The sequence below is a fragment of the Monodelphis domestica genome, chromosome 7 (assembly GCF_027887165.1).
Source record: "Monodelphis domestica isolate mMonDom1 chromosome 7, mMonDom1.pri, whole genome shotgun sequence".
NCBI lineage: Eukaryota > Metazoa > Chordata > Mammalia > Didelphimorphia > Didelphidae > Monodelphis > Monodelphis domestica.
Genome location: NC_077233.1, coordinates 129,496,162 through 129,510,091, shown reverse-complemented (window position 1 = coordinate 129,510,091; position 13,930 = coordinate 129,496,162). Strand labels below are relative to the sequence as shown.

Sequence of the window (13,930 nt, the reverse complement as noted above, 5' to 3'; positions counted from 1 at the left end):
ATGCAGTGCTTACTTTATTCACCAGGGGTCATCAAAGGTCTGAATTTTCTTTGTCTACTCCTTGACTCTTGCACAAACCGTACACCGCAGATCAACAGTTTTCTTTAGAATGTGGCATTTGGAAATGTGGGCTGTTGTTCCATCCTCTCTCCCCCAGCCCTACTCCCACTACCTGGCATGAGAAATACATATTGCTCTTTCCAGATTGCTATCACGGATTTATTTCAGCAGGCACTTCTTGTCAAGGTTTAGAATGGAAATGCCTTTTCTAATTGAGCTGCCTTTCATTAAAAAGGGAGCCTTGTGGAAAAAGAAAGGGGAGGTGGGAGATGGGCCTCGGTATCTAATTAGCTTTCTATAAATCTCTCAAATATTTTTATATTTATAGCTCCTAGTCATTGATGAGCAGCATTTTGTTTCTGTGGATATTAATAACAACAGCTGGCATTTATATACCCCATTTAAGGTTTCTAAATCACTGGCTATATGTCGGCTTTATTTCAATAGGCAAGAAGGTAGGTTTAGGGGATGAGTTGGAGTTCAATTCAATCAATTACTTTGTACAAATCACGCTAGGATCTAAGCTTTTCGAGGTCAGGGACTGACTGACTAGCTTTTGTATATATTTCCCCAGTACCCAGCACAGTTCTTGGCACATGGTAAGGGCTTAATAAATGGTACTCCTTTATTCTGCAACTTAATGGGCTAGCTGTGTAACCTTGGGAAATTAACTTGCTGTCTGTGGACCTTGATTTCCTCAAATGTCAAATAAGAGGGTTAAACTGAATGATATCCAAGCTCCCTTCTAGCACTAGAACTCAAGAGCCTATTAGCTGTTTAAGGATTTAACATCGAAGTGCGTTTATTATTAGTAATGACATCATATGTGCAGAATACATTTTTGGGCAAAATTCAAAGAGTACTTTATATATATATACATATATATATATACACTTATATTTGTATTCATATATTTTTGGCAATGATTGTTGTGTTACTTAGTATTTTACTATGCAGACTCTATATACATATATAATTTAATATATTTAACATTTATTTTAAATTTAATTTATTTTTAATTATTTATTTTAAATTCAAAGTTATTTAAAATAGCTAATAAATTGCATAAATATATAGATATATGAATATACATTATTATATTAAATATATATAAATATAGGTAAATATTAAATATATTAAATATATATAAATATAGGTAAATATTAAATATAGTAAATAGCCAACCCAATGGTACTATGTCCAGTGACAAAACCTTAAGGGGGCGAGATGGTGATAGCTCCTTCAATACCTTCTTCAATGAGCCTGGGGCTGGCAAGCATGTCCCTAGAGCAGTCTATGTAGACCTGGAGCCTACTGTAAATAAGTGGTTCAGACCAGCATCTATAAACAACTATTGTACTCTGAGCAGCTAATCTCTGGCAAGGATGCTGCTGCTAATAACTATGCCTAGGGCCATTATTCTAATGGAAAGGAAAGGACATAGTTGATCTTGTATTGGAACACTTCTGAAAACTGTCAGACCAAAGCATAGGCTTGCTAGGATTTCTGATGTTCTATAACTTTGGGTATAGCGTAGTTTTAAGTTTTACCTCTTTGCTGATGGAGACTCTCTCTGTTGATTTTGGCAAGAAGTCCAAGCTGGAGTTTGGCATCTACCTTGCTCCACAGGTATCCACAGCTGTGGTAGAGCTCCATCCTAACCACTCACACCACATTGGAGCACTTGGATTGAGCCTTCAGGGTGGACAATGAAGCAATCTATGACATCTACTGCTGGACCCTGGACATTGAGTGCCTTACCTACACCAACCTCAACCTACTCATTGGCTAGATATTTTTCTTCATCACTAACTCCCTGCACTGTGATGGTGCTCTCAATGTATATCTCACAGAATTCAGGTCCAACCTAGTACCTTATCCTTATCCTCAAATCTACTTCTCCCTCATCACTTACTTCTCCATTGAAAAAGCTATCATTAGTAGCTCTCTGTAGCAGAGATCTCTTTTGCCTGCTTAGACCCCCTCCAATCAGATGATGTGACCCTTTTCATGGCAAGTATGTGGTTTCCTGTATGCTATACAGAAGAGATATGGTACCTGAGGATATCAATGCCACCATTGCCACAATTAAGACCAAGAGAACCATTTGGTTTTTCAACTGGTATCCCAATGGCTTCAAGGTTGGTATCAATTTCAAGCCTCCAACTGTGGCACCTGGTGGAGACTTAGCTAAAGAATAGTGGGCAGTATGCATGCTAAGTAACACAATAATCATTGCTGAAGCATCAGCCCACCTAGATCACAATTTTGATATTATGCAAAGCAGCCATTTGTGCACTGGTATATGGGTGAAGGCATGGAGGAAATATAATTCTCTGAGGCTTGGGAAGATTTGGCTGCCCTGGAAAATAATTGTGAGGAAATAGGTATAGATTTTGTAAAGGGTGAAAATGAAAGAGAGGAATCCTAGAAGGCATACAGCACCTAGCCTCATCTACTCTTAAATCTATGTATATATCTAGACTTCTATATCAATTTTTCATATTAGCTGCTATAGGTATCTTTTAATGAAATTAGAGTGAATAAGTCTTGCACTCACTGAGCCCCATATTACAAACCAAATGACACAATTTGAAAATTCCAAAGAGATACATACTTTAGAAGAAAAAGGACTAAATGAGGTTGCAGAATTCTCTGGTTTTTTTTATAGAACTTCCTGCTCATCAAAATCTAATTCCCTACCCCTTTCCTCCTAATAGAGAATTAGTTTCATTATCTCGCCATTGTTGTTCAGTGGTTTAGTTGTGTTCTGACTCTTCATAATCCTGTATGGGGTTTTATTGGCAAAGATACTGGAGTGGTTTGTCATTTCCTTTTTCAGTTGATTAAAGGAAACTGAGGCCAGATTTGTACTCCTGTCTTCCTGACTCCAGGCACAGCATCCAATCCACTGAGCCACCTAGCTTCCTCCTCTCATCTAGTAGAAGGAATAATATTTTGAGAATGTGGTAGAATTCTCTGAGAAATGGAGGCACAGCAAATGTTTTCCATTCAGGTAGTCTAGAAATATAAGTTTAAGAGCCTCAAACTATAGAATTGTAGCTTTTATAGCAAAAAGGAATCTCAACAATACTACCTAGTGCAAAACTTTAATTTTACAGATGAGGAAGTGGAGGACCAGAGAGAAGTGACCACGAAGTCAGATGTAGAGTTGGGTCTAGAATTTAGGTCTTCTGACCCCCTGTTTTTGCCCAACTTTGGTAATTTGTCACTAATGTAATTTGACTTTGGGATCAAACTGGGACTAAGGCCATTCCACACAAGGTTAAGGTGGTAATATTATTTTGTTTTATCCCCCTGGAATAAGTAAGAGCTCTCACCTGATTGGAAATTGCCCATTAACAACCATAAAGCTTTGGGCTATAAACCTCCTTTTAATATAGCAGATCAGAGTTTTTAGGGGAAGGACATTGGGAAAGATGTTTTAGGCAATGATTTCATCTTCTTGGAATGGGGAACTTCTAGTGTGGTTCCTCACTTCAATAGTAACAATTAGTTACTTATCTATAACCTAATAGTCTTAGGTGATGCCTGAGGTCCTAAGAAGTTAAGTGGCTTATCTATGACAACCCTGGAGATATGCTTCAGAGGCAATACTCTAGTCTGGGTCTTCTGAATCCAATACCAGACCCTTTCTACTACACCATGCTACTTCTCATGGCAGCACTTACTAGTGTAGCGTAAATATTTGATGAAATGCCAAAGCATATGGAACCATTTTTCATGTTAATAAACTAATGCCCTTGGCTTACTCTTATGTATCAGGTACAGATGAAAGCCAGGGAGTCTTTGATTTTTCTCTTGGTATAAAAGCTTTCTTCCCAAACTTCAACTCAAAAATCCTCCCAGAGCCCAAAGTCTTCATTGCTGTTATTTGAAGGCGTGTTTCGACCCTCTGTGCAACTAGCTGGTCACTTGATTTATTTAGAAGCAAGTGCATTCCTTTTACAGCCTTTCTCAAACTCAAAAGCAGGCAAAGGAGATATTTCAAAGTGACATTTCAACTGCTCTAGGGAATGCAATGGCTGAAGGGTAAGACTGGAGATCAGAGCTTTCTTAATCCACGGGCCAAGAGGAGGCAGGTGTCTGTGGAAGAGATAAAACCCTGCCAGAAGCTGGTGAGGGCATTAAGACATCCACAAACTCATTTGATTCCCAAATCCCAGTGTTGGCTGATTTGGTTTCATGACAGAAGTTAGCAATAGGCTTCCCTCTAATCTCCTTTGCCCACATGTCTTATTGTGCCTCCAGTTCTGGTAGGTTCGTCCCCTTCACAGCTAAATAAAATCTATTTTTCAGCAGGGTACCACTCAGTCAATCAACAAATATTTTGAAACCTTTTCCATCTATGCCTTTTTTCCCCTTGGGGGAAATCTCCATGGCTCCTCTTTGCTTGTTACTCATTTCCCCCACCAAAAAAGTCTGTGCTTAAAGATTAGGGAAATGGAGATGATTCCGTTTAGCCAAAATGGGGGAAAAAATAGCTAAAAAGAAGAGCTCATCATGATTTTCAGATAAATGAGGAATAGGGGAAATAGTAGATCACTTTTTCCCATTATCTCCTCGAGAAGGGAGAAAAAAAAATAAACCATGTTTAAAAGGACATTGAAAAGCTATAATATATCCAGAAGAAAATTGTTAGGATGGTGAAGGGCCTGGTGAAGAAATTAAGGATATCTAGACCAGAGATGGAGGCAGCAAGGTGGCATAATGGATAATCCTGGGCCTGAGGTCTAGAAGAAAAATTTTCATGAGTTTAAATCTCACCTCAAACACTTATTAACAGGTCAGAGGGAATTGTATGAGCAATTAATGCTCTTTAAACTTTTTTTCTCTTTTTTTTGGTAGCCTAAATTTTACACAGCATTCATTTCACACAGCATTCATCCCATTTCTAAAGAGATATCCCATTTAACAAAAGATGATCTTTAAAGTAAAAAAGAAAAGAGGAAGAAAAATAAATAAAACTGATCATACATTGGAAAAGTCTGAAAATTTATGCAAGTGTTACACACATGTGGCTCTCCTGCCTCTACAAAGGAGGTAACATTTCTTCTCTCTCTCTCTCTCTCTGTCTCTGTCTCTCTCTCTCTCTCTCTCTCTCTCTCTCTCTCTCTCTTTCTCTCTCTCTCTCTCTCACACACACACACACAGTCACACAGTCAGGCTTGTACTTTGTAATTCTGTAACATTTACATTTAATGTTGGAGTAATTGTGTTCTATTCTTGACTCTGCTTATGTAATATTGCATTAGATCATATTCTATGCTTCTTTGTTTTAACCCTACTTGTTATTTCTCATAGATCAATAATATTCATTAGAAAAACAACCCTTACCTTCTATCTTAGAATTAATACTGTATATTGGTTCCAAGGATAAGGGCTAGGCAAAGGGGGTTAAGTGACTTGCCCAGGGTCACACAGCTGGGAAGTGTCTGAGGTCAGATTTGAACCTAGGACCTCCTGTCTCTAGGCTTGGCTCTCAATCCACTGAGCCATCTAGCTGCTTCTAACAATATCTTATTACATTCATATACTTTAGTTTATTTAGGCATTATCTAATTAATGGAAATCTATTTTGTTTCCAATTGTTTATTACTGCAAAGAATGTTATTATATATATATTTTGGTGCATATATAGATTTTCTTCATTTCAATGTCCTTGATGGGAAGTATGCCTAGTAGTGGAATATGGGTCAAAAGTTATGGCTACTTTTTTCACTTTATTTCCATCATTCCAAATTGTTTTCAAATGTGGGTTCAAATTTACCAATAAGGCACCAATGCATCTATCTTCCCTCAACCTTTCTGAAAAATGACTATTTCTGGTAACTCTTTTGCCATCTTTGCCAGTTTGCTGGATCTGAGGTAGAATCAAGTCCTTTTGATTTTGAGCAATACATTTTTAAAGTATATGCTTATTATTTTATTAAATATTTACTGATTACATTTTAAAGATTATTACATTCTTTTTAAAAAATTTTGAGTTCCAACTTCTTTCCCTTTCTCTTGCCCTTTTCCCATCATTTGAGAAGGCAAGCAATATTCTATCAATTATACATGTAAAGTCATATAAAACTTGTTTCAATATTAATCATGTTTAAAAAAAGAAATTGAAAAAAGTATGTTCAATCTGCACTCAGAGTTCATCCGTTCTCTTCCTGGATATTCTTCTTTATAGATTCTCTTGAATTGTCTTTGATTATTGTCTTGATCAAAGTAGTCATATTTCACAGTTGATTATTGTTATAACATTGTTCTTACGGCGTTATAAAGTTCTTCTGGTTTTGCTCAATTTACTTTGTATCATTTCATATAAGATTCTCCAGGTTTTTCTGAAATCATCCTCTTTATCATTTCTTAGAACATAATAATAGTTCTTATCATGTCATTATCTTCCATTTGACCAATTTTAGCCATCTTTTTTTCCCTAAGACTTTGTGTTTCCTTTCTTAAGGAGTTATTTTTCCTGTTTGAGGTATTATATTTCTTTGTTTTGTTTGGTAAGTTTTTGTTTTAGGCTGTTGATTTTTTCCATAATTTTCCCCTAATTTTTTTCTAAGTCTTTTATTATTTTTAATACCTTTTTAGCTCTTCCAGGAGTTCATTTTGGACTTGATATCTTTCATATTTTCCTTTGAGGCTTCACACATTTTCATTTTTGTTTTACTATCCTCTTCTAAGCTTGCATTTTGCTTATCTTTATTGCTGAACTGTTTTGTTAATGTTGGGCTTTTTTCTGTCTTTTTCTTGTCTTGGAGTAATTTTTTTCCTTTGATTTTTTAAATATGCTGAAGTTTAGCTACATTCTTGAAGAGAATATTGTCCAGTACTTGTATTGTGCCTGGGGTCAAGTTAGCTGTTTCAGTCCCAGATTGAGCACTCTATCTGGTTGGTCCACTATGTGGAGGTTTGCAGGTGTTCAGTTCAGATGCCATTTGCACTGAATCAAATTGGGTTCTACCCAGTCCCATTGGGCTTAGTTCCTCTTGTTGCTGCCCACTCTGGGTCATATCCAGACTCAGGTATTGCTGATCTATGTAGAGCTCCTTTCCTCCTACTGCTACCTGTACAATATTTAATTGGTTTCCACTCTAAGTCTGCTGAGGCAGGACCAATCCGGCTGGGTTCTTTACCCTGCTACTACTTGTAGTGAACCATATCTAAGTTTTTTCTAAGGCTTATTCAGCACTCTGTCCTTATATCACAGCTAGAGATGAGTTCTCCTTGCTGCCCCTCTATGTTGTTCTGGGCCTGAACACTGCTTTGTACCTTCTTCTGATGGTTCTGCAACTCCACGATTTATTTTGAGGCATTTTTGTTCATCTGTAGTCTTTTTGAGAATGATTGAAGAGTTCTGGAGAGTTTCCTACTCTGCCATCTTGGCAACTGCATTGATCTCAACTCCAGAGAACTGTCAGTGAGACATTAATTTCTCCTCTTATTAGAGAAGCAGTGGAGTATAGAAGTGGAATGAAAGTCTCAGTGGGACAAAGATGGGCAGAGGACACAACATATCTTTTGATACTCTTTTCTCCCTAGGTTTCATGACTTTGCTGTCTCCTGGTTGTCTTCTCATCTTGCACAATAGTATTTCATAACAATAATTTATCCCAACTTATTCATTCATTCCTCAGTTGATGACCATTTCATCATTTCTCTATGTATTTGCAAAGTGATGCCTTTCTTAGAGACTCATAGAAACTCTCCTTTTAGCCTTTTCTCTCTCCTTTCATTCTGTCCAACCTGAAAAGTATTTAGCTTCTTACCACAACATATCCCAATTTACCTTCTTTTCTATCAGTTCCTTTTGGGATCTCTTTTGGGAGATGGTTAGAGGATTCTTTCAATTTCCATTTTGTCCTTGGCTTTGGAATATCAGTTCAATTTTACTTGATAATTTCTTGAAAGATAATGTCTAAGCTCTTTTTTGATTATGGCTTTCAGATACTCTAATAATTCTTAGATTATCTCTTCTGGATTTATTTTAATGGTCAGTTGTTTTTCCAATGAAATATTTCACAATTTCTTCTATTTTTAACTTTGATTGTTTCTCAATGTTTCATGAAGTCATTAGCTTCTTCTTGCCCAATTCTAATTTTTAAGGCATAATTTTCTTAGGTGAGATTTTATGCCTCATTTTCAATTTGGATATTTATGATTGTTTAAAAATTTTTCCTCAGAGAATTTTCATACTTTTACCAATTAGTTTAGTTTGATTTTTAAGATGTTACTGTTCTTCAGTTTTTTGTGTCTCCTTTACCCAGCTGCTGATTTTTTGGTGGAAGATTTTCCTGTATCACTTTCATTCCTTTCCCCATTTTTTTCTTCTATCACTCTTACTTGATTTTTAAAACCCTTTCTGTGCTCCTTAATTCTTTTGGGCTTGTGACCAATTAAACTTGTTTTCTTGGAGATTTTGGATGCAGCAACATAGACTTTGTTGTCTTTTTGTGAGTTTGTTTCTGTCTTCTCTGTTACCATAATAACTTCATTTGTTGAGCTTCTTTGTTCTGTTGCTCATTTTCCAGCTTTTTTCTTCTTTTCCTTTAACTTAAAAAACTGTAAAAATTGGGTTCTTATGGTGAAAGGATCACTGTTCCAAACTTTAGGTTCTTTGTGCAGCTGTTTTCAGAGTAAATTCTGGGAATCTATGAATTTTCAGCTCTTCCAAAGTGATATGTTCTAAGGAGAAATGTATTTAATGCTCTCTTAGCCTTTGTTCTGATCTGTGAGCAAACACAAGAACTCTTTTCTGCCTTGGAACTATGACCAGGTTTTCCTGCTCTTCTGATGTGTACTAGTGCTCCTCTTAACCCTAGATCATGATCCAGGTTGTGATCTTGATGTGCATATGGACAATGTGACAAGAGTCTTTTACTTGGATCCTGCAAAGGGACCCCTATAATCTCTTTCTGAGAAGTTGTTGACTCCCCCTTACTATCTGTTGCTAATTGCTCTGGAAGCCTTTGTTGTTGATTTAGGTGCATCCAAGATCTGTTGCCAAAGTAGAGCCTGCCTTTGTATGCTACTTTGCACTTCACTTCCATTCCAGTTGAATAAATCTTTCCTGCTGGCTGTCTAAGATGGAAAAAATTATTTCACCCTTTTTTGTGGGTTATGCTGCTCTAGAATTAATTTTGAGACATTATATCAGCAGTATTTGCAGGGTAATTTGGTAGAGATCAGGTGGCTCTGTGTACCTTTTCTACCAAATTGGTTCTGCCCACTATTTCTTAGCCAGCATTGTTTTGATGATTACCTCTTTATGATATAGATAGAAATCTAGAATTGCTGGACTGCCTTCCTTCAGATTTTTCATTAATTCTTGATATTCTTGACCTTTTGTTCTTTCAGATGAATTCTGTTATTATTTTTTCCAGGACTTTAAATACTTTTGTGGTTTGGTTAGTATGTCATGAATAAGCAAATTTAGGTAGAATTGTCCTTTTTATTTTATTGGCTTGTTTAGATCTGTCTTTATGTATAAAGTGCTTTATAAATGTGATATAGTTACAAGTTTGTCTTAAAACATAAAGCCCCAAGAATTTTAAATTATCTGCAGTGATTTCTAAATGGAATTTATCTTATTTCTTTCTGTTGGATTTTGTTGATAGTACAGGGCAATGCTGATGATTTATTTAGGTTTATTTTATATTCTGCATCCTCACAAAAATTCTTAATTGCTTCAGCTAGTTTTTTTAGTCTATTCTTTGGGGTTCTCTAAATAGACTATCCTATTGTCTACAAAAAGTGATAATTTGTTTTCTCATTGCCTATTTTCATTCTTTCAATTTCTTTTCTTCTTGCTTCTTGCTATTGCTAGCATTTCTAATACAATATTAAATAATGACGGTGATAATTAATAGCTTTGCTATATCCTGATCTTATTGAGAAGGTCTCTATATTATTTGCATTAAAGATGTTTGTTCTTCATTTTAGATAGATATTCTCATTTTAAGAAGGTTCCATTTTTCCTGTGTTTTCTAGTGTTTTTAATAGAAATGTGTTATATTTCGTTAAAATGTATTCTGTATCTTTGATATAGTCATGATTTTTGTTGTTTTGGTTATTGATATGGTCAATTACACTTATAGTTTTCATAGCATAAAAACTAGTATACATCCCTGGTATAAATCCCACTTGGTCATAATGTGATCTGTGATGTATTACAGAATTCTCATTGCTAGACATTTTTTAAAATCAATAGTTATTAGGGAAATTGGCCCATCTTTCTCTGATTTTGTCCCTCCAGTTTAGGTATCAGCATCATATTTATGTTATAAAAGGAATTTGGTAGGATTCCTTCTTTAACTACTCTTCTCCAGATAGTTTATATAATATTGGGATTAATTATTCCTTAAACATTTGTTAGAATTAACTTGTGAATACATCTGGTCCTGGAGATTTTTTTCCTAGGGAGCTCATTTATATCTTGTTCCATTTCTTTTTCTAACATAGGGTTATTTAAGTATTTTGTTTCCTGGATGCTGTTTTGTGGGTATTTATATTTAGTATTTATATTACTTCATTGTCTATGGTACCTTTTATTAAGATATAGTTTCCCTGATTATCTCTTTTAATTAGTTCTATTTTTGCTTTTGCTGTGTCTGAGATCATGATTGCTACCCCTGCCTTTTTTACTTCAGCTGAAGCATAAATTCTTCTCTAGCTCCTTATTTTAACTTCGCATGTGTCTCTCTGTTTCAAGAGCATTTCTTGTAAACAACAGATCATTGAATTCTGATTTCCAATCTATTCGAATCCATTCTGCTATCTGCTTTTGTTTTATGGGTGAGTTCATCCCATTCACAGTTATGATTACTAACTATGCATTTTCCTCCATTCTATTTTCTTCTGTTTTATCTTTGTCTCTTTTTATCCTGTTTCTACTCAAAAGTCTCTTGATTTCAACCACTGCCTCCCTTAAACTGCCCTTTATTTTTATCACTCATCTCCTTTTTCTTATGCCCTTCCCCTCCTACTCTCTTGTTGGGTTGAATGTGTATGTGTGTGTGTCTTTGTGTATGTGTATTTTTCCTTCTTTGAACCAGTCCAGATCAGATCGAGATTCAAGAATTGTCTGCCTCCTCCTCCATTTCTCCCTCCACTATAAAAGCTTTTGCTTGAATACTGATTTTATGTGAGTTAATTTCCTCTATTCTTCCCCATTCTACCTTCTTCTCCAACCCCTCTCTTCACCATATATTACCTGCCCTAATAACATTAGAGTTCTTAAGAATTGCATGTATGATCTTACTTTATAGGCATGTAAACAGGTTGACTTTATTCTGTTTCTTGTGATTTCTCCTCTTTCCCTTTTGATAATTCTTTTTTAAGGAACTCTGTTTCTGTTTTAGAAAATCAGTATTATGTATCAGTTCCAAAAGAGCAGTAAGAGCTGGGCAATTTGTGTTAAGTGACTTCCCTAGGGTCACAGAGCTAGGAAATGTCTGAGGTCAAATTTGAATCCAGGATTTCTTGGTCTGTCACTCTCTGTCACTCTCTGGCACTCTCTGGCACTCTCTGGCACTCTCTGTCTCTCTGTCTGTCTCTCTGTCTGTCTCTCTGTCTCTGTCTCTCTCTTTCTCCCTCCCACTCTCCCACCCACTTGCTTCCCCCCCCCCCTTATCTTCCATCTTATAATCAATACTTTGTATTGGTTTTAAGGTAGAAGAGTGATAAGGGCCAGGCAATGGGAGTTAAGTGACTTGCCCAGGGTCATGTAGCTAGAAAGTATCTAAGGCTAGATTGGAACCCAGGACCTTTAGTCTCTAGGCCTTACTCTCAATCCACTGAGCCACCCTAGCTGTCTCTTTTTGATAATTAATAAGTATTATATTTGAAGGTAAAATTTTTATTCATTTCTGATCTTTTCATCAAGAATATTTGGAAGTCTTCTCTTTCACTAAGTATTTTATTAAGTCCTTTTTTTCTGCTGAAGCATTATACTCATTTTTGCTGGGTGGAATTTGGTTGTAATCCTAATTCCTTTGCCTTCAGAAATATTTTATTCCAAACACATGTACCCTCTAAGTTGGTAGCTGCTGTAAGAGAGAAAAATCAGCTCTAACATGCAAAAGACCAACCCAAATGGAGGAAGGGCAAGGAAGAGCCAAGATTCCAAAAAAGTAACAGAAGAGCTGAGAAGATTCAGAACAGTTACTTCACTTCTTTTTGGGAGCCCTCCTGGAGTGGATGGTCTGAGAGGAAGCCTCTGAGACAGAGAACCTCTCTGAACATTGATCATCTTTCAGTGAACACAAAATTCCTCTGGTTCCAGTAGAAGACAATAAAAATAGATTTGAGACTTTGTAGAAAGCCATCTACCAAAGAAGATTCTGTCCCCAAAATTGTCCTTGAACTTCATTTTACAACTAGATTAGGAGGAAGGTCAACCTCAACAACTGACCAAAGGAGGGTCAGATGGACAGTCTGAACCCTCATTGGAGAGGGGGAGGTCAAGTTGTTAGTTCATAAGGATTCCCACTTCCCACACTCCTCATTCAACTACCCTATTCTCCCTGCGTTGTGTGTCCCCTAGAATAAAGAGTTATCTTTTTTAGACCAGGTCTGCTTTCTAACATCACTGAAGGGCACTGTTGGGGGGAATTATATCCTTCTCTCCAAGGAGGGGAGTTAGCTCCAAACCAGGCTATAGAGTGACAGGTCTAAAAGGGAGAAAGGTGGCAATTGGGAGATTGGGAAATCCAGGGGCAGGAAAATTACTCTGCCCTTCAACAACAGCTCAGATCAAGAAGGGAGGCATGGGTCAATTCTCTAGCACCTTCTTCTTCAGTCCTTAACATCCATATTGAACCTAATCTCTGAGGGGACATATTCTGTCACTCTAGAAGACAGTTGTTTTACCTTCCCCAAGGGGAGGAGAGGAAAGGATAAGTCTCTTCCTCTCTCTTCATTTCTTTAGCTCCTACACCTCTCTCTCTCTAGTTCCCTATTGTAAGTGTAGGAGACCTCATTCTGGTCCTATATTACACCGCTAACTCTTGAGTGATCTTGACTATGGTATTTGAATTATTTCTTTCCAGCTGATTGATTGTAGATTGATGAATTTTTTACCTTCACTTTCTATTAACCTTCTGGTTCTAAGATATCAAGGCAGTTTTCCTTGATACTTTCTTGAAGGATGGTGTCCAGACTCTTTTCTTGTGATTATGGCTTTCAGGTAGTCCAATAATTATTAAATTATCTCTCCTTAATGTATTTTCTAAGTCAATTTTTTTCTGATAAGATATTTCATAGTTTCTATTTTTTATTCTTTTGATTTTGTTGTTTGTTGATGTCTGATGGAGTCATCAGTTTCCTATTAACAAATCATAATTTTTAAAGAATGATTTTCTTCAGTGATTTTTTTTTACTTTCTTTTCTAGTTAGGCAGTTCTGATTGTTAAGGAATTTTTTCATACTGAAATTTTTTACTTTTCCCGCAATTTGTCCAATTATGTTTTCTAATGTTTTTTCCCCTCAATGTTCTTCTGTGCTTCTTTTACCAAAATTAGTTGTTATTCTATAAATTCCTTGAATCACTCTCATTTCTTTACCCAATATTTCCCCTACTATTTTATTTAAAAATTTTTAACTCTTTTAAGAATTTTTATTGGACTTGTATCCCATTTCTAAGTTTTTTCTTTTAAAGCTCTGCTTTTAACTATTTTGCCATCAATATCTTCTTCTGAGTTTGGGTCTTGACTTTCCATCTTACCTTGGTAGATTTTTGTGATCAAGGTATTTTCTCAGCCTATATCTTTACTTTGAAATTTATGTCAGAGTTGAGCTCTGTTCTGGGATGGGAGGTGGGATCACAGTTCCAACCTTCTGGCATTTTCAC

The 13,930-nt window shown here is 36.2% G+C and overlaps 1 pseudogene; it reads left to right on the top strand.

Annotated features, from left to right (window-relative positions):
* Positions 1 to 1,247: 1,247 nt before the first annotated feature.
* On the top strand, positions 1,248 to 2,491 carry LOC107649651 (tubulin alpha chain, testis-specific-like; annotated as a pseudogene).
* The last annotated feature ends 11,439 nt before the right edge of the window (positions 2,492 to 13,930 follow it).